General features: G+C 44.5%; 1 protein-coding gene across 5 annotated transcripts in view; it reads left to right on the plus strand.

Moving 5' to 3' along the window:
* Positions 1–7502: 7502 nt before the first annotated feature.
* Positions 7503–26082, plus strand: part of SPTBN1 (spectrin beta, non-erythrocytic 1) — a 122866-nt gene continuing 104286 nt past the window's right edge. The window contains exons 1-2 of one of the 5 annotated variants that reach the window (XM_068401123.1): positions 7503–7767; positions 9067–9239. The gene's annotated coding sequence lies outside the window, so the exon portion shown is untranslated. Of the gene's footprint in view, positions 7768–9066; positions 9240–13094; positions 13153–13194; positions 13295–13509; positions 13601–18661; positions 18800–26082 lie in introns of those variants that run through there. The other 4 variants (XM_068401377.1, XM_068401292.1, XM_068401208.1 and 1 more) reach the window with 4 other exon arrangements.

Raw genomic sequence — 26082 nt, forward strand, 5'->3', positions numbered from 1 at the left:
GCTGCCCCCTCCCTGGCAGTGTTCAAGGCCAGGTTGGATGGGGCTTGGAGCAACCTGGTCTGGTGGAAGGTGTCCCTGCCCGTGGCAGGGGGTTGGAACAGGATGGGCTTTAAGGTCCCTCCCAACCCAAACCGTTCTATGATTCTATGAACTTCTCCCCGAGTCCCTCAGCTCTTGCTCAAAAGTGTGATGTTATAACTCTTTAAAATGAGACAACTGGAAAACTGAATCGTGATAATATATCCAAGAAAGGGTATTTTGTCAGAAAGCGTAACCGTGAGGCCTTGCAAAGACCAGTTGCTGCCCGTTCATCTCCCACAAACACCTGGTGGCACATCTCGGGAACAGGCTGCCTGTGGGTGAGCGAAGCAGGCGCAGCTGCCCATGCTGCGCTCGAGTCCGTGGGTGGCGTGACGTGAGGCGCTCACAGGAACGCTGTTGTTTCCAAAACCATTTCATCTGGGGCAATGCTGGCTTTACAGAGCCTTTGCAGCCTCTTTGGTTGCAGAGAGGACGGGAATCATCCCTGAAGCTGGCACAATTTCATGTGTTTGCTTTGTTGATCGTGAGGCTTGTGAAAGCGTGTGTTTAGGCAGTGACAGGGTACCTCAGCCCCCAAATCAGTCTCTGGCTCGTTAGAAGAGGAGCTGTTACAGTCTGCTGTGCTAATAACGTTCTAAATATGGCTTTGAATGGCCTTGCTCTGGCTCTGCAGGCTCCAAGCTCTGCTGGGGGTCCTGTGTGCGAGGAGCAAATCAAACCCACGCAGCAGTTGGTCTGTGCTGGGCATTTCCAGTGAGGCCAGCAGGGACCTGGCCCACAGCAGGCTACTCATGGGATGGAATATTTATTAGAAATGTGTGTTTTTAGGCAATTACTGTCTGCCTTTTAAAGCAAACTGTCTCCATTCCTTCCAGTCCTACCAGCTAGATAAAGGTGCTACAAAGAAGGAAGAAATTGAACCTTTTAATTTTTTTCTGATTTTTAAACTAAAAAATAATTGTCTCTGACATCTGATGGCAAGTAGCAAACAAACAGCCTTTTTGTAACTGCTGTAGATACTGAAAAATGTAAATACCATAAAAGATGGAGGCTCTTAAGTATGGTGGTCTTATCTGTTGTCGTTATGTGCACGACTAAAGTACATTTGTCATACCTCTATTTTATTTTAGTTAATAGAGAGGAAGGTATTTCCAAACAACGGCCATGGAATGGAAAGTGAGGTTATCATTCTTGCCACTGGCTTTTCTCATTGGAGCAAAGATCTGATTGGAGGCTTTGTGGAACTTTAGAGTGTAAAAATACATGGAATGAATATGCCTTTACTGTGAAAAGCAGATATGGATTATTACTAGGTGCATTCCATAATGGAAAGTCTCCATTTTTAGGTGGATGTGGATCCACCCTGAACATGTCTTTGTTTATTTGTGAGATTGTTTCCTGTTTTCTCTTATCACAAATTTTCAGCTGTGAATTAAAATAAAGAGGCAGGCTATGACGTTACAGCCTCTGGAGTAAGGGATGTAAAGAGGCCTTTTCACAACACTTTGAAGGAGGTGGACAACTATCCAAGGGTGTGTGGAGTCAGAGAAGACTTCTACAGCTTCCTTCCATAACTCAGTTGTTGGTTCAGCTCCATTGAAGCAGAGGGAATACGAGCAACAACAAACCTGGACTATGTTACAGTGATTTTTAGCCCGGTTTCACATGAATTAAACATCTCTGTCCTCCTCTTCCCCAGTATCTTTTGGAGCTGCTGGCCAAAGTCAACAATGTTTGACTGAAAGGGAGAATTTTCAACAATAATTAAGTTCTTACCAGTTTCCTAAAAATAGGAGGTCAGGGAGAGTGGAGTTGGACTTGAACGTTTGCACTTTTGCCCCTAATAAATCTTTTGATCCTTTCACCCGTTCCTCCTGCACAGGTTCTCTGAGATTTTTTTGCTAAGGTTTTAGGAAGAATAAATGACATAGAATTCAGCTGAGATGAAAGCAAGCCTTTATTTGCATTAACCTATCAACAGGTGACTCTGTAGTTGTCAAAAGTGAAGTGAATGAAGTGTATGTACACTTTTTTCCTTAAGGCTAGAAGGAACCACCATGGTTAGAATGGTTTCCATCACATAGGTCATCACTCAAATGATGAAAATGATGAAAAATTACTCATCAAATGAGTAATTTCTTCATCCAGCCAGAAGCTCATGTTGAAGCTACAGGATCACTTTCAGAAGTGCGTTTTATTCTGGTATTTGCTAGAGAGTTCATGACATCTCAGTACATCCCAAAGTTAACGGTTCTGATAGTTAATTACTCACATGGGTGGGAAAACTTGCACTTTATTTGTAGTGAATTTATTTGCCTTTATCTTCTGCAGATGGATTTTGTATTTTCCTGATGGATTCAAGTCTGAAGTGTGTTCTGTATTCAGTACATACAAAACTGACTAGGTGATTTCTTGACCTCTGCTTGATAATTTAGAATGAGTATCTTGATTTGATAAATGGCGTGCTTTTTAGCTTCTGTTTAGCATAACAGAAGTAGTGTCATCCTTTTCTCCTGGAAAACAGAGTAGGATTCAGAGCTGACCCAGATTCTTTCCTTGTCGTAATGTCAAAGTCAGTTATGAAGATTTCTGAACATGTAAAATTTTACATTACTCTTCTGCTACCTCAAGTTACAAGGAAAACACTGATGGAATAGATCACATCTCTGTTGATTTCAGTGACCTTTATGTCAGTAGTGAGTTGGGCCTCCAGTGATATTTAGATATCTCCCAGCATAGAAAAGAGCATGAATATGATTCATAGAAAAGCTTTCTGAATAAAAAGATGAAGCAAATTCCACTCTTTTCAGTGTGCTCCTTCTTGGAATGTGAAAAGCCTAAACATCTTCCTCTGCTCCTCTGACCTCAGATCGATCAATCAAAAAAAATAGTAAAAATCACAGAATCAGCTAGGTTGGAAGATTGAAAGAAAATGTTGTAAAGTAAAAAAAAGTTTGTGCCAACCAGATTCAAGGGAGTGAAGACCAAAGGCAAAGTGATTTTTTGGGTGGGATGCACGTATGTAAATGAGATGCCTCTGAAAGAATCCAACCCATTTTTAAATGAGTCTCTTGAAAACATGCTGAAACACTTCTCCCAGAGACCTTGCAACACACGCAGCACTGGTTCTGGTGGAGGGCACCAGCAGTGCCTTATGGTGACCTGGGGAGCAATCAGAGTCTACAGCTTTGTGAGCCTCTGGCTCTTGCTGTTGGCTGATGAAATGACCCTTCCCTTACACAGCTGCAGCCCTGTCCTTGGCACCCTCTAGGCAGCCCTGGGTGCTCAGTGCTGTGTGGGAATGCCCTGCAGAGTGCAGTTTACCCATATGGATTCATTTGGACAAAGAAATTTAGAAAAATTGGTCATTTTTTTAAGAATGTGTCTGAATCTGGAACTTGTTTCCATCTTTGTCTCTTAAGGAACAACTGTTCTCAGTAGGGAACTGTCCAGGCTGTGTCAAGCAGTTCAAGGTTGTAAGTCAATAAATATCAGCTGCTGTAGAAATGGCAAAGCATGTAAGAATAATGGGTGAAGTGAGACCAGAGCTCTGAGGGCAAACAGACCAGGATGGGCTTGAATGCTGAAAGAGGAATAAATGAAATAGAGTGCAAGGTAGAGAAAAACAAGGCACAGTGGGTTGGGAGGGAGCTGCCTACCCCAGGGTGCTTCCTAAAGTAACCATGTTTTGCCCTGGATGGGTGCAGACCCCCAATTACACAAGTCCTCCAAGGATTATGTCTCTTCATGACACAACAGGAGAACATGGGAGGCAGCAGTGACAACACAGTGTTGTCCCTGCTTTGTGTCTCAGGGCAAAACCAGTCTTTTGATAGTCTTTTGACAGTCTTTTTTTTTTCCTTTTTCTCCAGAGGTCCAGGAAGACGTGCACCCTAAAAGGACTGACGACCAGAATTAGGTGAGGTACCACAGATTCTATTTTACCATCACTGAAAACACACTCCTGGTCCTTGTGGATCTCTTGTTCTAAGATAAACCAGAAATAGCTAAAGATCACAAAAAATGACTGCATTTTCATGCTGTATTCCTTTGTTGTTGCATTTAACCCTTATTTTCCTTTCATATTGTACTTTATAAAAACATAACTGCTGTATGTATAGATTGGTATTCTAAGTGAAATTGCACACTGAATTCTTTCACCTTAATTGGAAAGATGTAGATCACTTTCTGTTTTCACCATGGGCCTGATGGTTCGAGGAAGGAAGCTTTCAACAGGCATTAGTGCAGGCCTGTGTCACAGACACCAGAACAACTTTCTGTGAGTGGTGGGAACACAGAATTTTCCATTCTATTATTTTTCCTTTTTGAAAGGACATGTAGTTATGGGTACAAAGTACAGGGTTATTTTTTAATTTATTTATACAACTGTATCCTGACAAGCTATGACTTCCTCCAGTGTAAACATAGCTACTGTCTGCTTCTCTGGTGTTCAGCAGTGTTTGAGGTTGGGGCAGAACCATCAGATAGTGTGGTGTGTGCTTTTCCAAAAATACCCCATTTATTTTCTCTAAAAATTTTTGTTTAGATGGTGATCTCAGTCACACCACTAAGTCAGTGGAGCTGCCTCATATCCATCCACCTGGGTGAAAATAGTGCCCAGGAGTGTCTATGCTGGAGCAAGGCTGGGTAGACGCATGGCCCTGTGTAGGCTCTGCTAAGAAGGCTGTACCCTACTTCGTGTGTGCACGTGTTTACAAACGCTTCTGCCCAGCTCAGTGTATTTTTTTGGTTGTTCTTCTTGTGTGAATTGCATAAGTTATGGTTACTTGTGCCATGAAACTGATTTTATGTAACCCATGGCTGTGGTTTTGTTCAACGTTGTACCTGACCCCTGCATCCTCCGAATCTCCTGAGTTAGATCCAAACGCTGTGAATTCAGGCCATTGTCATAGCAATATGTATTTTGAATAACCATCTACGTTTTCCAGTGAGTTCCAGGCACTTGAGGGGAGAGGTGCAATCACAAATCTTTACCACTCTCTATATAATTTCATCCTGAAGTTCTGACATCAGACTCTTGTCATATATTAAGTGCCATTTTTCTATTCTAGGCTTCCATTTGCTAGAGCTGATCGACCCACTGTAATGCAGTGATTTGTAAAGTGCTTTGCGAGATCTTCAGTGTGAATGCAGGAAAAATCAAATTCTGGTCTGTCAGGCACTTAAAAACAGTTCATCTCTTGGCTGAGAAAATCACTATGCTGTTACCTGGTTTTGTGCTGGCATTTTCCATGGGTAGCACAGAGGCCCTAAAAGCACTTGGGGACTGGGAAGAACACTATAGGCACTCTGATTTTATAGGGCCTCTCCTTCCTATCAGCTCTCCCACTTTCCAAACTTTCCTAATAGTCATTTTGTTTTTTCTCCAAAATAAAAGCCCTTTAGAAGAAATTGGATTGCCTGCAAAACCAGAAACTTCTAGATTTTTTTCATGAAATCCAAACCTCAGTTTTGCTGCAGAAGATCCCGTGTGGGTTTGGAACTGCTGCTTACCCAGGACTGGAGCACAACGTGGTATTTTCCAGAGAAGTAAGACCAGGTGTGCTGAGTGCATCCTTGTGGAGCTACTGCTCCTAGGGACAAAAAATGGCACTTAACTTTTGCCATGCAGGTGATCTGATCTGTGTTGACAAGCTGGTGGGGGATTTTCCATCAGCAGTGTTACTATGGCCTGTCACAATTTGCTTGGCTATGTAAAATTTATATGAACATTTTAGTTAATTTTTGTCATTTTTGTCAACAGCTTGTAACAATAACCTGGATAAAAGGTCATAACCTTTGAAGAGGAGGTGAATACTCAGTTAACTGGAAATAAAGCTGCCTTCCAGGAGACAGGATTTCTTGGAGAGGAAGTATGCAAGAAGCATCACCTGCTGTGTAAGTTTTGCTCTGTTTTTTTCTCATTTTATTTTTGTTTCTAGAGGATGACTGTATTAAACAATAGCCTTCTAACTTGTCCTGGGCTTTGGCAGTTTTAGTAATCTCATACACCCTGAAAGACAGGAATAAAGCAGTGTGACCTCTGGCTAATTATAATAAAGATAAAAGTTGAGAGTAAGAGACAAAGAAACTGGCCCACAATTAAGATTTAATTCTGCAATTCAATATCCTCCCTTGTCATCCACTAATTCGTTGTGATGAAATTTCTAACAGATGAACTGTTAATATCAGAATATTAGCAGACTTTCAAACACTTCCTACCTTAGCTAGTGTGCTAATGAGGCAGCAATCTTCCCTCAGACCACAGGCAGGGTTTGCAACAGTTTGATGTTTCCTTTCCTGCAAAAGTGCCTGTTGAAGGGAGCAGTGAAAATGGTTTAATAACTGTTGCTAGGCACAGCCTTAGAGGAAGATGACTTCCCTTCATATCCCTTCTGCAAAGGACTAAGTTGTACTTCTGTCTTTCTTTTTCCTCATGTAAAAAAGATGTTTTGACCTTGAATTCAAGTGCATAGGCTTAAGCTTCAAAACGCTTTTTAAAAGTACTACAGCAATGGGGGGGATGTGAAGGTTTGCAGAAAACTGCTGCTCTAGAAGAAGGAGCAAGAATGTGTGAAACATCAGATCTGCTACTTTGGATTTCAGGCAAGTCACTATTTATAGGGTGATCAGCGAAGCTAGCTTCAGACTTCGTTTATAAATAGACGAGCATACATTTCCCTTCTATGCCAGAATTTTCCAAACTGCAGTTTCATGCTTCCCTTGTTGTTCTGATGAACATTGCTGGTGGCTTGGGGACATGTGGCTGGGCACTGGTAGGAGGTTGATAAAATTCTATTCATCACTAGATTCACCTTCTTAGGGAGCAAATGCTGCACGTCCATGCAGTATGCAACCCCAGTTTGAGAGTGATGAGGGAATGAGGATCCTGTTTGCCTGCACACAGACAAAACACTGATGAGAGTTTTGAAAATTAGACTTGGGGCTTCTAAGACACCCAAGAACTTTGGCTGCAGTTTGAAAGTCAAATTTTATGAAAGGATGGCTTACTGTGTGGAATTTTGAAGAAATCCTGCAGTCTAGGGCTTAAGCCCTTAAAATCTGCTGTGCTTGGCTGCTTTTGACTTTTTTTTTTGTTTTTTTTTTGTTTGTTTTTTTTTTTTCCAGAACCCTTCTAAGATAGATTCAGGCCACTAGAAGTTCTTTGCTGTTGGAGCAGCCCCATGCCCACCAGAGACTGATAAGAGTTACACTTAAACTCATCGTTGTTGGTCTTCATTGCTGAGAGCTTGTAATTAAGAAGGCAAATGTTATAGGCCAGGACATTTTTTGGAATAAGCAATCTTTCATGGAAGCAGGTGAGAGATCTCTGCTAAACGAGGGAAGGGGAATCTTCTTAAAGCTTCCACAGAATTAAAAGTTGACAGCTTGTGCTCGCAAACCTGCCCCTGAGTAACAGCCCTGGTGTGGTGCGTGTGCAGGATCCGACATAAAAGTTAGGAGGCAGCAACTTCTTGCTGAAGCTTTGAACGTTAGAGCAGCCTGTTTCTTCTGGTGAAGAATTCTTGCTAATATGCCTCTCTGAGAATCATTCCACCCATCTATGTGGTACCAGCATTAAAGCAGGGAGAGCAGATGACTGCGCCTGGATGAGGTGCCACTGAGGGCAGACACATCCCTGTACAGGCAAACACGGTCCACCTGCATGGAGCTGGACAAGGAATCACAGCCTCAGCAATTAAAACTGGACATTATTGGAGCGAGGTAAGCACCACTGAAAGCGTTTAAAAATGCTTTTACCTTTTCTAACTTGTTTATGCTGATGAGTTTTTGGAGTATGTGCTGATGTCTTAACCTCAGCTTTACCCAGATACAATTTCTATAGGAAAAGTAAGCATATTGTCAGGAAAGCTAACAAAATATGTGAGAGGAGCCAAGAATTTAACCTTTTTCTTTTTGTATTTCACTTGGCAAAGATGACTAAATTAGGTTCACTTAAGTTGCCTTTTTTCTCTTTCTTCTGCCTTAGAGATCTGTATTTTCTGCCATATTAGTAAAGAGGCTACTTTACTGTTGATTTCTTCAGCTGTTTTTGTCTTTCCATGTCTGTATTTCTTGTTCCTTGGGTTTTTTTAAATAACAAAATCCAAATTTGAGTGTTACAAATAGAGACATTTGTTATCCCAACAGGTAGTTAATGGACTAGCTGTTGCAGTATAACCTACCCAAATGCCCATTACTACTTTGTTTTGTTACATTACACAGACTGGCTAATGTGTATCTTTCTAATGCACCTAGAGGAAATAGAGGAGTAAAATCACAGTGAAACATGAGAAAGAGAATAGAGAATAACACTGGGCAACAGGGGGAAAGCTTTTTTTAAAGAGAACAGTGCAGATTTTCCTAGGACAGATAAATGTTGAGGGTTTTGGTCAGCTTACCTCCCCGTTTCTCTTTTGGTACACATGAGGAAACCTCGCTGCATTAACACCTCTAATGCACGGGAGTGATCCTCAAGCTGCTGCACCACGAAGAGTGTTTTGAAGGGGCGAGAGACTTACACCTGCCCATCAGGTGTTGCCTACTAAATGTCAGGCTTCTTCAGGGAGCGTTTAGTCTGCAGTCAAATGTGTGTCTCCGACTTGTACGTGCCACCCTGCCACAGAAGTTTGCTAGTTGGGTGCTGGCAGCAGGGCAGCCTCGGGAGCGCACAGCTCAGCGTGACGTGAGTGTTACCCTGCTTTCCAGGGTGGTTTTGTGCAGGTGCCCTCGAGCCTCCGCTGCAGCAGCTGAGCTATTTATTGGTGTAGGAGCTAGCTGGGGCAAACCTACTTTGTGTCTGTCTGCACAGCTTCAGGCATACCTTTGACTGCAGTTGTAGCCATCCTCTGTGATAGGCTGCTTCTGTGTGGAGCCTGCAGGACATACAAGCAGGTCCCAAGACACTTATTTTATTTTTTAATGTACTGACTTGAACACAATGGAAATGTCTGCAAGGGATGTTGTGGTACGCTGGCCCTGTGCCTCTACCAGTTCTTGCTAATGCTTCCTGTCCCTCCACAGTGCTGCAGGCCCAGCACCAGGACTCCTGCCAGGACTCCTCCCGGACGCTGAGGATTGCCGTGATGTTGGCACGGGGAGCAGGAAAGCCATCTTCTCTTCACCCTGTCAGCATTTCCACTGCTGACTCTGGTGGTGTGGGAAGGAGACAGCAACTGGCGAAGGCAAAGGCTTCTGTAAGTGCCCTATGCTATAGCCACTTTCCAGGGTTTGGTGTATTTGACACGTGGAGAAGTAGGCCCTAAGCTTGCGGGAGCTGATGGAAGAGAAAATGGCTAAGAACAAATACTGTGAGGATGGGGCAGGCACAAGGTAGTGGAGACGTTTGGGGAGCATTTAGGTTAATAGAGAGAAACAGGATTTTCTCAGCAAGAGAGTATTCCTACACCTCTGATATGCACCTGAGAGTAGTGCTGCTAAAGGGTCTCCATGTTCCTGCTGTCTGTTTATTCCTAGTAGGGAGCCTGCCTGTCACGTATGCCTTTCTTACCCATGGTTTGGGTACTGTGAATTACTGTGCACAGAGATACCCTGGAAGCGTGTTTGTTCCCTGATGCAGAACTCTGGGCTTGTCACCTTCATGGGCTGCTTGTAGAGAGCAGGAACCAGGGAGGGAGGATCCAACGTGTTTCTGTTTGCAGTGACTGCTGGGAAACAGAAATACACTTGTAAATAGATCACAGGGAACGCATTGCTACAAGATGTTATTGAAGGTAAGGGTGTAGCACAGGGCTGGGTGTTCCTAAGATGATGAGAAGAAATAGTTAGTGAAGAAGTGTTTGTGAGAGAGAAGCTGTTGTGCTCCCAGACGAGTTGTGCACGTAGCGAGGAGCTAAGAATGTTTCCTTTAGGCAGATTATTGCCCATCTTTGATTTTCCTCTCAAGACCTTGGCCAAGTCTGCTATGAGACAAAGCACTAGTCTAGATTTGTGCCTTTGAGCCTGTGCTTAAAACTGGGCGTTATGGGTGGAGGAAAGGTGTGTCTGGTGGGAGGAACGTATCTCCTGCCTCAGTCATCCTGTGAACCCGTGTAACTGGAACTTTCTGATAACATAATGCTTTTCCAGTTGAATGGTACAGCTAGGAAGTCTTTTATTGCAGTATGAATTTCTTTGTGTGCGTTTCTTTTGTCTTTTTGGAAATTGCCACCACCCTTAAATAGAAATTTTCTAGGTTTAATATAGCCTTAACAATTGTGACTCTTCATACCTAATCTAGACAGGCTGCTTTTGTGTCTGTTTGGAAATACCCTCTTGCAATTCCAGCTCACACAAAGATGACTGAAATGCCCTATATCCTGAAAAGAGTAAAACTCTAAATTCTTTCATTTTGTTTTGAACGATGCACTAGGTTATTTGAACTATAATTTATTTTAAACAATAATTTATTTTAAATAAACTTTCCACTTCATTTAACACCAGTTTCTAACATGGCCATTCATTCTCCTCCTTCCCATTTGATTAAAGGAGTGGGAATGTGGCTGTCGGCATGAACAACATGTTTGTCTAACTGGGCTTACTCACTGGTATTAGGAAGTGCTGGTATTTTAACTTGTAAGTATTCCCACCTCAGTTGTCACAAAGTTGTAGGTTTTGGCTTTTTAACTCTGTAAGCTGAAGGTTCACACTGAAAATACAACTATTTGCAGTCATTTTTTACATGAAAATGGCATCCTCTCTGTCAAACCTGGCTGTTTTTAACCATCAGTGGCAAAACTTTTGTACCTGCCACAGTTTTTACGAAGTGTGAGCTCTTTAAAAGGGAGAAAATGACTGCCATTAACTGGGATAACTGGTTGGAGCCCACACTGCCCCTGCTATTCTGGTTCTGGCTTCTTCAGGCATTCATTCCTACCCGGTTATTTCCATGATAATCAATGGCCCACCCATCTTTGAGCTATGTGGGTTAAGACTGACAGAATCTTAAAATAAGCTGGATGTTCTTGCTCATTCCCATATATTACAATCTTTTTTTCCTGCCTCCTTGTTTGAGAGATTAATAGCTGAGTGAAGGATGATTTGCTTTTCCTGATGTTTCTTAACATCCTAGCATTTTATTTTATTTAAAATTTTTATGTATATCTACACATACATCACGAAGTTCTCTGAATTCCTGTTACTGTTTGCCAAAGTAAAAATAACATTTTTGCTGGATCAAAAATCTGGGAAGTTTTATCCTTCAGAGCCTGAAATGTGAGAGTACATATACTTAAGCACTTGCTAGTTTTTATTGTTCACAGCCAAATTATTCAGCTTTTTCTCAGAGCAAAACTCCAGTTGAGCTAACAGAAATTGTTTTGTAAAATATTTTAACACATAGTGCACATAACAAAGAAACTGTGTAGAACTTTTGATGTTATTTGGGCCAGATTTAGTGAACCTGTTGATCAGGAGCGGTCTCTTCATCCTGCAGATCAAGGGATCCAGCTAATTTCAGTCCCACTGTCTGGGGGTGTTCAGGAAGGCTGGAAGAATTGTTTTGGTTTATTTTGCTTTGTGTATAGAACTTTTTAAAGTGATTGAAGTGATTGACTTGTCCTTTGTTATAGGAATGGTTAAGAAGGGTTTTGCTTGGAATTATTATTGTTGTTATATTAAAAAAAGCTCTTTTTACCTCTTTACTACCACTATTTACGTTAGGTAGAAGCAAGTGCCTTCTAGTGTATCTGCCTGGAGACCTGGTGGCTCTGGTGGGCTCTTGTTGTACAAGAAGCTGTACAAAAAAGAACCACAAAATGGCCAGTTTTAGATATTTTGGCATCTAAGAGCGTCCAGTTAGGGAAGATGATTGAGCTGATCTAACAGTTTGCTGCTGAAAGCCACTGAATGAAAGCCCTGAATGACGAGCAGGGTGATGATATTGCTGCGATCAGGGCAGGAGGGAGCAGTTACTGGCCTGTTTGGTTGTGGTTTAGGAGCTGGTTTGTACATGTTGAACCAGTGGCTTGTCACCCTGCTGGTGCCAACAGGGCAGAATGAGGTTTTAATTTGGGTAAGATAAGAAGCCTGGAAATAGGTAGATCACAGAGAGACTGTTACTGAATGTGTATGTTACATGTTTATATTTTATGGGGTGAGTTCACCGAACAATAAGTACAGAGGGAATGACAGATTAAGTGTCCCCTTTGCACTCCCACTGAAAACTGGGAGTATGAGGAGGATGCACTGAAGGAGAGCGGCAAGGAGGCGGCTCTGGGGGGGCAGCCTTGGAAACCAAAGGAGAACAAAATATCCAAAAGAGCCAGGCTGATAATTTTGACAGGATGGAAATGAAGCAATATTCCAGAGATTATGCCAGGAAGTAGATATTAGAAACTTTGGCAAAGCAGCTGAGTGTGATGGGGCAGGAGCCAGATAAGAGGAAGCTTAAGATAGGTGCAGGGGGGAGGAACTCCAGGCAGCAGTTAGAGTGTGTTAGGAGTGAGCGTGGGGATGAAAAGCAGAAGAGAATGGTAATTAATGAGGCAAATGAGACCAGGGGTGGTTTGTTGGTTGGGTTTTTTTTTTTATGTGTTGGGTTTTTGTTATTGTGTTTTCTTTTTTTTTAAAGATGGATAGCACTAGTCCATAGCTGTATTGGAAGGAGGAGGTTAGGGATAGCAGATGGGAGGGAATGAGAGTGGGCACGAAGAGGATGGGGACACAGATGCAAGCAGAGGGGACAGGGTTAGCGAAGGAAACCTGAAGCAGAAATGTCCGCCTCTGGAGTGGATGGCGGAGGGCTGTGGGGGAGGAAGGAGGGCACGCCGGCTGCGTGTTAGCCATTTTCTCTAGGAAGACAGGCAAAATCCTACCCAGAGAAGGAGGAAGAGGGCAAGTGCGGCAGAAGGGCAGCTGGGGTTGGGTGGCACGGGCAGAGGGAGGCTGTTTGCGTAGGAAGGCGGCAGGACTGAAGCGGGAGAGGATGACTCTGCAGTGGAGGAAGTCAAACCCAGGACGGGATTTCCACTAGGAATGAGAGAGCAGCGGGAGGGTAACACTAGAGGAAATGGATGCTGGGGGTGAGCCAACATTGTCTTTGTGACAGGAGAGGGTGTCAGAGGAGGAGGAGGAGCGTGGAGCCTGGAGAGACCCAATAACCGAATAAATGTAAGGGAAGGGGAGCGGGGAGCGGTTGGCAGCGGCGGGTAACGTTGAGGGGAGGCTGCGAGCGAGGGCCTGCGGGGAGGCCGCCGCGCGGAGGGGGAAGATCTGGGGGTGGCGGCAGGGCGAGGCCCCACCGCAGCACCAGGTGAGGCAGAGGACCCCGTCCGTGACACCGCGGGGCAGCCCCGAGCACCTGCCGCGGGCGGCCCCGCTCCTCGCGCCGCAGGGCGGCGGCGGCTCCGCAGGGCGGGCAGGGGCGCGAGGGGCTGCGCTCCGCCCCTCACGGCCGCCGCGCTGGCCCCGCCCCTCGCCCCTCACAGCCGCCGCGGCCGGGCGGGCGGAGCGCAGCGCAGCGCTTGCGGGGGCTGCGGGCGCCGCCGGTCACTCCCCGCCGCCGCTGCTGCAGCCGCCGCCGCCGAGCAGGGAGAGCCGCCGCCCGGGCAGCACAGAGGTAGGGGCGGCCGGGCCGGGGGCGGCCCCCGCTTCCCGCGGTGCGTGTGTGTGTGTGTACGGCGGCCCCGCCGAGGTGGGGACCGCGGGCGGCTCCCTCAGCGCCGCCGCAGCCTCTCCCCCCCCTCATCCTCCGCCGGGCCGCGGTGGGCGGGCGAGCTGCGGCCGCGGAGCAGCGGGGGCCGGGTGCGGCCTTCCCCCCTGCGCCCCCTCGGCGGGCTGTCAGGGCGCGGAGCTGCCCGGCCCCGCCCTGCGGCGGCCCCGGCCCGGCCCGGCCTCTCCCCGGGGGCCGCGGCCGCCGCCCTTGCCCGCCCTCGCCGCCGGTGCCGCCTCAGCCGCGCAGCCGCACGCCCCGCCGCGGTGCGGAGAGCCGCGGGACCGCTAGTACTCTTCTTTTTAAAAATATATTTAATTTTAAACAATTTTTTTTAAATTTAAATTTTTAATTTTTTTTTCTTTGCAGCGGAGCGGAGGCGGCGCGGCCGGTGTGTGGGGCGGGGTGCGGGGCCGCCGGGGCGGGAGGGCTCCGCGGGGTGCGGAGGGGCGGCCCCGTCCGTCAGCGGGGTCTCGGCGGCCGGCTGTCAGGCCGGTGCCGCTGCGGGGCTTTGTGCTGCGGGATAATGCCGGCACGGAGCGGCGTTTGCCTTTGGCCATCGGGAGACGCGTTGCTTTGATCGCTTTATCCGCCGCTGCGACAGATTCTGGTATTCCTTAAGCGAACACGCAGTTAAAGGCGTAATGCAGGGACTTGATTTCATTATCCCTTTCAGACAGCTCTTGCAGTTACATGGACATAGGCCTGATTTAACAAAAAAAATATGGCAGACTCCTGCTAGATACCGTGAGACTGCAGCAGCTCTGAGAAATCCTCGTTCACGGCAGTGGGGTCTGACGTTTTATTTAGGTAGCCCTCTTTTAAGGCTGATTCTTTTGCCCCTGGAGTGATAAAACTAGAGCGAGTAATTAATTTTGTATTTTTGATATCTTTAGTTATGAGTGAAATCGCGTTCTTGTTTAAAGAGGATGAGTAGTGATCTGTATTTCCAGATTGTACTTAGTCAACGTTATCCGCAGGTATAAATGCTAAATACTCAAAATCAGAAGCAGGATTACTGTGAGAGGGAATAAACAAAACGTATCGAGATCCAGAGCGTTCAGTACAGCCTCGACCTTTGTTGACAGGATGGAAATATTATGAAACCTGCTTATTGAACTGTCCTAGCCAGTTCAGAAAAAATCCTGTTATTCACTCAGCCCTGGGTATTGTGCTGAAAGATGTCTTGGGGAACAATGCTCCCCAGTCTGGGGATTAGAGAGGCAGGTTGTGCAGAGTAATTTATTCAAAGAGATATCAGCCATGTGAAAATGTCAGGGGAGACGGTGACTCGTCAGGCCATTGCAGGAAATCTCTGCTGGAAGAAGGACTTGCATATGCTCAGAAGCCTCTGGAGGGAGAGAGAAGAGATGAGAACAGAGTGGGATAAAGGGCCAGGAAGGGTGGGTGGTGGCAGATATGATTTCTAAAGAGCTGTTGTTATCCGTTGGCGGTTTTTTTCATTACTAGAAGCTGTTTCTCAGTAAATCAGCAATGCCTTTGATGCCTACATGACTTAGCAGTGGTCGTAGGGCTGTGAGGATGGGCCAGCGGGCTCGCTAACGTGTCACAACCAGCGCTAGATAATAAATAAAATAGGGAATATTTTGTTACTTCATGCAGCAGCATCAACTCGGTATTAAAAAAGAGGTCAGGTGACGGAACAGTAGCCCGTTTGGCGTTTCTCTGTAATGCAGGTTAAGTGCAGTAAATGATATTCACTACAGCAGAATGCAGCATTTTGGGATGAAATTGGAGCTTGCAGCAGTTGTGTGGCAAAAAGCGTTAGAGATGCCGCTTCATCTCTACGGCGGCGTGAATCCTGCGGCTTCTGGAATTACTGTGCGGTACTGAACTCTGCCTCTGTGCAGAAGTGGAACAGAGAGGGAGCAAAGTGTTCATGCTACATGTATGGAGACCACAGCGCTGCTGCACGGCTCTGACAGCTCCTTTAAGTAGGCGTACCAAACCATTTTTATGGAAGATGTTTTGTTTTTCCTCCAACATATATCAAATTAATCAGTTAAAATCCTTTTATGGGGTAGGCCTGTAATCACAGATGCTCCTCTATATCATGTCACCTGACTAAGGATTTATTTTTAATGTGGGTCAGTTACAGGATTTAATACTTGTAGTTGGATTACTTATAACATAAGCATTGTATTTCATTAGCAAGGAGTACACGGTCATATTTTGTGGAACACAGATGAGAAGGTCTATTTATGTAGATGCTTAAGGCTCAGCCTACAAGAGTTATTTAGGCAGTTAATCTCTATAGGCACCTAAATTCCTTAGTCATCTGATCTGGGCACAAGTTAAAAACCAGTACAATAGCTTATCATTACCCATGAGTCAGCTCCTAAATGCAGTCCAGGCTGGTATCTCTGAGCGCAGGCCTCCTGCTCGCCATTTCACGCTTCTAGGAAAGCCTTTGCAGGCTGTGGCACTTGGGCTGCGGGATCTGGATGGCCATACATCAGTGAGGAGCCACCAGCATCCCCTTGGAGCTCTCTGACTCTCAGTCGAACGAGGGGGTTGTGAAATAGAGCAGTGCAGGCTGTGGGATGCACACCGTGCCGTGGAAGCTTCTGATGAGAGCAGGCCAGCGCTCCGTGATATGACTGCGCAGAGCCATGTAGGGCTCTTCTGACACACGAGCTCACGCTGGGGGCTCGCTCCTCTTCCCCGCTGACGTAGCTGGGGAGTTTGCCAGTACGTTGGACCCTTACCTCTACCTAAGCTCATGGCAGCCTTCCCAAGTTAAGCCAGTGGGAATCTGGCCTAGAGATATTAAATGTGAAATTCCGGTTGTCTTCTCTTGCTTTCTGCTGTGTTTACACCTTGGAAATCATCTTGTGTTTGATTGTTATCACCAAAAAACACTTGCCTGGTGAAGCAAGTGTTGGAGCTGTGTGTACTGTCAGATGGCACCGAGGTGTACTCCGTGTTCTGCAAAGAGACTGCATTGGAGACTGCTTTCCCCAGGGTTATTTTTTTCCACATGTGGTTTTCATTTGTCAGATTTTTATTATTACTATTAAAATGATCTGTTGTGAATTTGTTTTTTTTTAATGAACACGAGTACAATGTTGCAGCAGTTACAGCTGGACCTTTTGAGGCTTTGCTTTCCTTTAATGAAAAAAGGGTTACATGTAAGGAATTTTTCTTACACCTAGTAGGTCTCAACTTACTTAACAGCTTTAAGAGTGATCAATTTATATATTTAAGCAGGCAGCTTTTTTTCTGTTTTGTCCAGCTTTATTTCTTTTTCATGTGTTGTTAATCCCAGACACATTTTTCACTGTCTATTCCTTGTTAAAAAGCCCAGTTTTGCATGGAAAAAGCTTTCGTATGTATTGTTGATGGTTGAGTTCCTAACAGATTTTATGGTTGAGAAAGATGGGGTTGTGTCTGAACGCGTGATTTCTACTTGCAACAAAAGGTATGTGATTAGGAAAAGATCTACACCAGTCTATAGTCTTTGCACTCACAGTTTGTATACATCTTCCTATGGGCAAGGACAGATGAAGGTTGAATATGTTGAGCTATTGTTTCTCAGCACCATTAATATTTTTCTTAGCTTCTTCTCTGTAAGGCTTTTTTCTTGTTGATTGGTAAAAATTTCAGGATGTTCTTATTTTTTCACGTCTTTTCACTTTCCTCCCACTATTCTCTTTATATATTGCACAAACTTTTTTTTAATTTTCAAGCTGCACATTTTTTAGCACACCAGGAATCTCTTTGGCATGCCATCATTCCCACCAGAGAAACGTGTTATGCTGTTGTGCAGTTGTTTTTATTTCACAATGTTTTGAATGTGAACTTTAGAAAGACATGGTATGTTGGTTTGATTTATTCAGCAGCTCGACACATCAAGAACTAAACAAAAGAGCCACTCGGTGTGAAAACCTTGTGCCAGCAGATGCTGACACACACCTGTTAGATACTACGAATAGACTAGCTGGTCATACCAGTCATGCCGTTGGAACAGGAGAGGTGTGCACTAATACCCTGTTCACAGATCTAAAAATACACTGCTGTGAAACTGTTCACAGGTAAACGTTCCAAATTAAGCAGCTTTTCTGGTTACTGGCGTTCTGAACATGTGCTGTTCTCTTTTTGGAAGAAGTGGCCACATCCTGAAGTTACACCTGCTGAGCAGTTGGCCTCTGATCTGCGAAATGCATTCAGGAGTGATGTTCTTAGGTTTAGTCCCCTGGTTTTGTACACATATCCACAGCTGTACGCGAGAGGAAACCATTCCTCCTCCTCTGTTAAAGTCATACTGCTCGAAATTAGCATAGCTGTAAGAACATGAAACTAGAGAATGCTTCTGCAAGTAGCTGGGGAAACTGTGGACTTGCCATTGAAAAAGACTTGCAAAGTAGCAGCAGCAAAAGTTTGTTTATAAAAAAGGAATAAGGATTGACTGCTCAGTTTTATTGGAGTGACCACTGGATTTGGGTTTGTTAATCGTGATTCAACACAGTTGCAAGAGTGTGGGATGATCCCTGAAATGGGATATTCATCACTTGATGAATACAGTGTTTACGCTTTATGTGTTCAGTGCCACTACAGAACATGGTTGAATGGTGGTTGTCGTCCTCTGGCCTTAATCCGTAGGGACTACAGACCTTTAGTTCTGTCTTTTGTTTTAAAGTTTTCCTTAAGCTTTCTTAAAACAGCATCACATTAAGATAATGACTGTGCTAAAAATCTCATGATTCAGGGCTTCAGTTGGGTGCCTGTCGTGGTCAGGAAGGATCACACCCCCCGCCCTGAAATTCATGGAGCTTGATTTTCTATTTTTCCATTTTCTTAGAGGTGTGAGTGGCTGGGGTGAGGCAGTGAGCTGGGTGGGAGGTGCCGTGGAGGCTCCTCTCGCTGAGCGACGTTTTAGGGTTGTATTGATTGCTGAATTCGATACCGGGCAGACATTTCTCCCAAGCCAGACCAGCAGGCATCTCGGGGAGGTCTTTCATCTTCACTGTGGGATTCAGCCCCCAGGAGTGTTGCAGTCCCTAGTACGTGGTCAAGGTCTTCTACAGGGCGTTGTGGGGATTTCTTACCATCAAGCCGTAATCTGGATCTGTATTTTCTGTTATTGTAAGTTACTACTGTTTGATCCTGAATTAATGCTGTCATTCTGTTGATTGATTTATCATAGAATGGTGTGGAGTATCTGCGTTCGAGTCTGTCTTTTACATGATAACAGGGAGCCTTGTGTTTGGAAGGGCAAGAAACCTGTGGATACAGATTGTTTCTTAGGGCAGGGTGAGTGCTGGCTGATGGGGCAGGTCTGGAGCCTGGGTTACGGTGGGGTTGATTGGTGGTTGTTGTAGTCAGTAACGCAGAGTAGAAAATACAGGTTTGTGCAGTAGAACCAAACACTTATTTTTTCCACTTAGAAATCAATTTTGCTTATTGCCTAGACACCACAAATACTCCAGCTAATTATAGCAAGTAGCTCCTCTGTTTTTTTGGCTTAGAAGCGAAAGGTGCTGCCTGCTGTATTAACTTAATGTAGATAAATTTATTTTACCACCCACAGATTTTAGTTTGGGCATCTGAGTTGGAAAGCGTTGGCTTTTGTCTGTAGCTAAACTAATTATGAGATTTGCTTCCCAAGGGCTTTCACTGACTTTTCTCTTAGTAAACAAATGTTTAATTAAAGTTTTTAAGGGTGATCTATAGAGTAACATATTCTTATTGTAATTTTAAATGCTTTTAGGAGGCCAGATCCTAAGCCTGAAAAAAAATCCCGTTGGCTTTGGTGGAGCTACGCTGGTTTGCACCAGTTGAAAATCTCTTGCAGTCTTTAAGTTCTGATAAAACAAACACTGGAGCCTGTTGTATTTTACTTTCTTCATGTTTTTGGCATCAGAGAAGCTTTTCCCTGTTGTTTTTCTCATTTTGAAGGCTGATTGTTCTGTGTGACCCCTTGCTACTAAAGGGTGGGTCAGTTTATGTGGGAAAGTCTTAGTCAGTGTATCTGGGAGATAAGTGAGACTGCATCCCCACAAGCGTTGTGCACTGAATACTGGAATGTGCTGGGCACCTGCCAGGAGATTGGAAGCAGGGCTATGCGACAAGCGCGAATGCAGTCACACTCTCCTTAAAATAGTACTCTGGATAACAGGAGATCTGCAAAGTTGTCACTTACCTCATTTTAGCACAAATTCTTTCCTAAAAATGGATTATTGACTTGAGGGCTTGGGGGGAATTTGTTTTTTTGTGATATATTCTGTTTGCATCTTAAGAACGTTTAGGTCCCTCTCAAGTCTTCAGCTGAAGGCAGGATAGGGCTGCACACAAGAAAGAAAAAGCTGTATTAGAACCATGCAAGTGAAGCCCAAACCCTGTGGTCCCTGCTTAGGGAAGGCTGTTTATGTAATCTTCAGTGTTATCTGAATGAGCGATGAGATGGATTTTTATCTTGGTGTAGGTTAGTAGTAGCATCTTCAAATCCGTCTTGAACTGTCTGGAAGCACCAAGGCAGAGATAAATCAGTTCAGCGGCCTCAGACATGCCTGGGCTGGTTGTCAGGGGTGGGATTTTGGCACAAGGCGCTGGATGCAAGCAGGCAGTATTTGGATGTTAAAAGGAACGCTGCAGACTGTATATGGTTTTGTTTAAGGGTAAAAATAAGCAAATTTTGTTCTCGGCCATGTGTCAAATTTGTCAGCAGAAGAATCTGATTGTGCAGCTTTAGTTGTTGGCATAAGCGATTTAAACGTAAAACCTGTGATACCTAAATTAGTTTCTTATGGGAAGAGGATGAGTTAGCTTCTAAATGGGACAGTGTGAGGAGAGCACAGGGGCTGGGGTGGTTGCTTGTTTGGAGAAAGGTTGTAATACACTGAGTCAGCAGGTGGTTGTGTTTAGCCCTGGTGCGAATCTGCTGTAGGAAAGTATGGACTGAAATAACTGGTCCCTGGATGTGTGTTTGCATTGCTGCAGGGACCTGGGCAAGGAGCTCGGTGAAAGGAAAGATAAAAGTGGAAATGTTATGGAATAATGAGCTTCAGAACAAAAAGTCTGGGCTACTGTAAGTCATGACCTTTCAGTGCATGCAGATTTCGGGACAGGTGATGAGCTGCACTTTTTAAAAGACCAATGGATTGCTTCATTTGTGGACAAACACACATCTGCTTCTGCTCTGCACCACAAGCCCGGGATCAGTTCAGCTGTTGAGGACCGCAAGATGTAACTCTCCCATTGTGGAGAAGAGCAGTTTTATGTCCCCTGTGCCGCAGTCCCCGAGCTTCTCTGCGAGGAGGAAGCTTGTTCAGCCTGTTGTACAGCAGGAGCAGCTGCAAGGCTGCTGGTTTACAACACATTGGGAAAGGCAGGCTGTTGCACCAGCTCAGGATGAAGTGGGGCGTAGTGGTTGTGCTCCAAAGTTTGTTTTGGGAGAGGATGTGGCACACCAGAGACACCCGCTCTGTACCACGGGAGGGTTCCCTGACCCCGGCTGGTCCATTAAGCCAGCTTTGCTGCTTTCCATCGCTGCAGTGTGTAAAGTAGGTTTATTCCGGGTCAGGATCTGGCTCCAAGGAGTGATGCTTGCGTAGAACACAGGTAAAATGTAAATAGAGGTAAAGTAAAAAAAATGCAATCCAGTGGAGTTTGGAAATCGCACAGTTTACATAAGAGATGTGAATAATGGCTAATAATATGTCAAACTGCCTTGAGGACCTGAAAGATGAGAGAAGTAGGTTATTTTGAGAGATTTATTCCCTTTGTATGCCAGACAAACAAGAATAAGGTGACTTTGAGTTAAAAATATACCACAAAGAATTAAAGATATTTTCCCCAGACAAGTATTGAAGTAACCATAGTGTAGTAATGATCTATAGTATCTGCCAGATTAGTAATGAAACTCTGAACTGCATACTTCACTTTGTTTAGTAAGAAAAGAGGGACCTTCCATGCTTATTCTCATTGCAATATTATGATTCTTCTTTCTCTGCTGCGCTTAGGAATGGAGGATTTGAATCCCCAGTTGTGCCAAGTTACATAGCTACTCCCAGCGTGTGAAGCTGTGCTGATTTACATTATCACAGTCTGTGGCTTGAGGTTTTAAATCATCTTTGTATAAAAAGATGCAGAAGAATGTTTCTGAGATAATTTTATATTGCTCAGTTACATTTCTGAACCGCACTAGAAACATAAGGATTGTTAAAAAATGTGAGAAGATACCAAGATGTCAGTAATGGATTCACATCTAGGAGTGAAAGGTGATGATACCCTCTTTGTGGGCAGGTATGAGTGATAGGGAGCACCTAGCTCTTATCTGTGTTTGTAGTCTGAGTAATCCTGATCGGGTAGTAAGTCCTGAGTGAGATGATGCTGCTGGAATGTGCGTAACAACAATCAGCACTTAGATACGCTGTAGGTGTGCAGCAGGATCTGGAGATGCTTGGTTAGATATTTATGGCTGATAGGCTGAGGTAAACCAGAAGCTTGATCACTTTAACTAGGATCCTCTTCTGAACGATTGGCAAAGAAACACCGTGGAGACCCAAGGCTCTGTCTGCTGAAGCCGAGCTGACAGGTGAGGAGCACATGGACATGCCAGCGCTGGGTGGAGCGCTGGGTTGGCGGAGGGCACGCCAGCCATTTCGGAGATGTTTCTACAGCTGTTGCTGGCTAGCAGAAAATAACGTGAATCACTTGGGCTTGCAGTGGCTCAGCTTGCTGTGAGGTTCAGAGTCACAAAGTTCCTCAGATTCCTGGCGTGGGGCGATGAACCTCCACGTCACCTTAAGGGCAATGTGCAGAGCAGCGCGTCCACGTTATTCCAAGGTGCCTTTAACGGCAATACAGCTGTTTTCTTTTTTAACTTCTGGTTGTCATAAGCTGTGGCAGGATGCCAAAGAGCCACGGAAGAGCTTTGGGCCTGAGATTAATTTTTGACAAACTCAATTAGATTGGCGCCCGTAGCAGTCTTACCATTAACAGTTCTATGCATATTTTGATATAAATGCATCTCCTTCCTGATATTTAGTAGCTTGGCCATAGTATCACTTGATGGCTCTATATAGAGAGAGGAGGGCATGCAAATATATAGACAAAAATAACTTTATATGTATTTTTAATGTTCTGTTTTGTTGATTGATCAAAATGTTGCAATTTTAAAAGACTAAAATGCTTGATGGTAATGAGTGTTGAGAGCTGGTCACTATGCAGGCAGCACGACTGCTTTATCAGAGGGGAATTTCCAAATCCCATTCCAAGCGTGTTATTAAAGGATTAAAGAAATGGGCAATTCACCTTGGGTAACTGTCCTGAAACTATGCTTCTAATACATATAAATAACTATTATGCAAATAATTACTGTAATCACAAACCATGTCTCGAATTTGCTTTGTGCCTCACGGTGGTTCACACACTGGTCAGAAATATTTGCAGTATAAACTTGATAGGTCTTGAGGGAGTGTGTTGGTGTTAGATGGTAGTTCTCGGGTGTTTTCTCAGTGTGCTGAGCCTGGTATGTTTGCAACAGTCACGTTGTTTTGGAGTATGGAGTGTGGTCCCAATGAATGTTCCTACAGGTTTTGGTTGGATTGCTCTTGCAAATGGTAGACTCATTGGTTTTGTTCTAAATGATAATATTGCTTTCCCCAAAACAAAGTGCTTAAGTTACTCATATAATGAAAAAAGTTTAACTGTGGTGAAATATACCCCTTAGTTTCGTTTTCTCTGGATTGGCCCCAGTGTGTACTGGCAGACTGGAATGTTGTGTGCAGATTTCCTTCCTTGATTACGTTGTTAAAATTAAAGCAAGCTTCCCATTTTTGTTGTCATCAGGAGCAATAAATTCTTGTTCCTTTTAAAAATCTGTCCATCCTGGTTTGACTTCCATTAACTACTGCCTGGAAAACGCAAGTACTTCTCTTCAGGGTGCTGGGACTCTTCCCTGCAGTCAGCCTGGGTGAAATGCCAAGTGGAAGACTGGTGAGTGCTGAAACTGCAGCGACTGTGGCTTTAGCACTTCCAGATCTGCTGGCTTTCAGACACAAAAAAAATTGCAGTATTCACTTTAGTTCTCTGGGCAGAATACAATTTTTAAGTCAAGACTTTAGAGCGCATCAGAAGTCAGAGGCTAAGATGGCTACTTTTTTTTGGCTTCTAAGTGCTAACATTTTTTATGCTGATACGTGGTCCTCGAATATTGCACCTTAGGAGTTTGTTGCCCAGAATCACTTAGAAAACCCTTTGCTGCTCCTCTGAGAAGTCAGTGAGGTGTCTTGGAGACGTGATTTGACTTGCCAGAGAGAGCACCCTTGTTCCCTGGGGTGGTTGTTTCTGCGTCAGGGGGTTTATGGTGGCTTTGGGAGTCTCCAGTGCTTTTGAGCAGGGTCACAGTTGTTTTTTCAGGTATTTGGAGCCACACAAATGTGGGGTCCCAGGAGAAGAAAGTGAACCTCTACTTCCCAGGATTCTGTTCAAGATAACTACTGTTAATTTTTGTGTCTGAAAAACGCTCTGCTGTTAGTGCTGCTTTCAAAAGATGTCGTCTTAGAGGTTAAAGCCTAATGGCCTTCTTGCAGCCTATTTTCTTCTTAATACTGGGGAGTAATTGTCTTAACAGCCTGTTTCTGCTTCTGCAGCACTGATACTGTATCAGCAGAACGACCAAGTCAGTCTTGCCTGGGGTTTGGGTGTCTCACACGAGGACTGATGAGCCAGTTTCTAGAAGAAGTGACATGTTTGGGGAAATGATTTAGTCTTTGTGTTTGGATGACTGGCACTTGGCATGTTTTGATGTTGATTTATTGCTGGTGGGCCCAGGTCTCTTTGACAATGAAGAATTATCCTTGGTCTGTCGGTACTGAGTTATTTCACTCTGGCCTGACCAAGGGTTCCTCATGTTGGCAGTGTGATGGTCACGCAGACCAGCCTCACGGGAAGCTCCGGGAAGTATCATGGGATTCATCCGAATGCTCAATAGCATAGTCAGTATTAGTGTTGTGTTTGGTAGTATATTGTTTAAAAGTTGTATTTTCTGGGGGCAAAACCCAACCAGCCAAAACTTTCTGGGCCTCTTCCTGACTTACAGGTTTCAGAATGAAGGCTATGGGCTATCTGTAGCGTCAACAAAAGGGAGGAGGAGGCTTTGTAATTTGAGTATCATAGTAAAAAGAAACCAAACAAAAACCAGAAGGTTTGTACAAGCCCATAGTTAATTTTAGCTGTGGGTTTTGGGTTGGGTTTGGGTTTTGTTGTTTGGTTTTTTAAATTATTTTTAATTTCAAGGAAGAAAGGAGCTGTTGTCCCAGTTAGTCACACTGCAGTGTGGGCCTACCTCCTAGCCCTGCTTTTAGCTGTAGCCTGGGGCAACACCTGGCTGGTTTTAGCAGCTGGATGTGTTGAGAAGCTGTCATAGTTACCAATTTTATGCTTTTGCTGCATAGTGGTTTCTGTTGGAGACTACAATAAATTTCCCCAACCCTGTTCCATGCAGAATCCAAAGTGGCATGGAAAGGATGTACAAAATTGACTCTGTCACAGTCTCTTCTTTGGTTGCCTCTTGCTGTATTACAGTGCCATGATTGTAAGTCATCCATAAAGTCAGTGTGTTGCTTAAAATAGACCATTCCTTTTGCAATTGCTGTTACAATTCCGATATTCAAATAGTAAGCCTTCTCTACAGCGTTCAAAATAGCTGTGAATAGAGAAATTATTTCATTAGTCTTACCAGAGAAGTTAAATATTCAGCGTGTCAAAGGTTTGCTCCCAAGGCTGGAGCTATGTAGGCGTTGAGCCGAGGCTTCTTCACCCCCGTTTTTTCAACTCTAATCTGTTGTTATTGTTGAACAAAGAGCACAAGTGGGTGGGAGAAAGGAGCAGGAAATGGATCAAAAGAAAGTGAAGAGTATCTAAAATCAAATGGAGGAAGTAACGGAGCAGAAGGAATGCAAAAGTGAAAATATGAATTTAAAATAGAGAACTGAGTTCACAGAATTTCATCAGGGCAAGGCTGATCCTGGCTTTGCAGAGGGATGTGTAGCAGCGACTTGGGTAGCAGGCAGCACCCTGTTCAGCTGGCAAGGGGCGTGAGAAGGACCTGCCTCCTCGCTGGAGGCTGTGGGTTCAACCGGTATGTTTGTGGCAGGAGGACTGGAAATGGTGGCAAGCCACTAATTGCCTTCTGGGAGGCCACTGACGAGGGTGGGTGCAATCTGAGTGATTGAGCTTGGTGGGAAGATCAAGGGCTTGGCAAGTTCAAATGTGTGCACGTAGTGCTGATACCCTCAGCCTACACGCTGTAGGAATGCACAAATGAAAGGCAGGTGTTTATTCCCCCCCCAAATGTTGTTATACATTAACTAATATAAAATTTAATAATAAAATACCATTTCAGCAAAATCGTTTCCTTTTGC

This window comes from Nyctibius grandis, chromosome 1, assembly GCF_013368605.1.
Source record: "Nyctibius grandis isolate bNycGra1 chromosome 1, bNycGra1.pri, whole genome shotgun sequence".
Taxonomy (NCBI): domain Eukaryota; kingdom Metazoa; phylum Chordata; class Aves; order Nyctibiiformes; family Nyctibiidae; genus Nyctibius; species Nyctibius grandis.